Below are 1,151 nucleotides of genomic sequence, written 5' to 3'. Positions count from 1 at the left end.
TCAGGTTCTTTAATTATTGTTTGAATTTATATATGCCCTGCTTTATTGTTGATTTATATTATTTGCCTGAGATGAATTTGTTTAAGCATGATAATTATTTAGATCTGTTTAGCATGTCTGGCTAATTTATTTAGGTATCGATATATAGAGTAAGCGGAATGAAGGAATCAAAACTAAGTTGGTTTAATTACGTTTAAAATTAAAATCACTCTTTTCATGGTCTCAATTTACAGGTTTAATAACAAGGTTTTTGTACAAAAGTAAAAGACATAAAGAAGTTAAAATCAATAGAACGAGAGTTTGAGTTTTTGACTGGACAGTGTAAATCGGACATTAATTCTAGATCAGGGCGAGAGCAATTTTTAGAGTTAATTAAATTCTAATCTTTTTCAAAAAGTATTTTTAAAGGTTGAATGTGAGGACGAGAGTTAAGCATTTGAATTTAATTATATAATCTAAGTCAATAGAGTGAGAGTTTGAGACAAGGGTGTTTAAACAATTAGTGTTTTCTTAAAAAGAGTTTCTACGGATTCTATTGTTTTCAAAAAGTGGTTTTTGACTTAACTAATAAGTGACAGCTACGTTAATATAAAATCATAGTTTATTCAACAGAGCGAGAGTTTGAGATAAGACTTTTAATCAATAGTGTCTATTGAAAAGATTTATTTTAAAACCAAGAAACCAACGAAGAATTGATTCCCTAATTACGACGAACTACATACCGATATCCGTTTAATTGATATTCAATTTAGACCTTATTTTAGTTTTAACTTTTACCCCAAACAATCAAAGTATTATTCGCCTTAGCTTTACGAAGTAACCTTAAAAAACGGTATATCGATTCATAAGTCCCTGTGGGATCGATATCTTTTAAAACTATGCGATAGAACTGTGCACTTGCAGTTTGTACCCCAAATTCGACTCATAAAGTCGCGATCAAGTTTTTGGCGCCGTTGCCGGGGACTTTTATTTAGTCGATATCGTAACTCTTCTGTTACACTGTAGAGACTAAGGCTTATTTTTTCTTTTTCTTTTTTTCTCTTTTCTTTCGTTGATTTGTATGCCACACACTCGCTCACAAGGCGAGCCGTATTACTTACGAATCAACGATATCGAACTATATCTCCGAGTCTTACGACAAATTCGGGAAT

This window comes from Lathyrus oleraceus, chromosome 2 (genome assembly GCF_024323335.1).
Source record: "Lathyrus oleraceus cultivar Zhongwan6 chromosome 2, CAAS_Psat_ZW6_1.0, whole genome shotgun sequence".
In the NCBI taxonomy this organism is placed as follows: domain Eukaryota; kingdom Viridiplantae; phylum Streptophyta; class Magnoliopsida; order Fabales; family Fabaceae; genus Lathyrus; species Lathyrus oleraceus.
Note: the sequence above shows the minus strand (reverse complement) of the source record.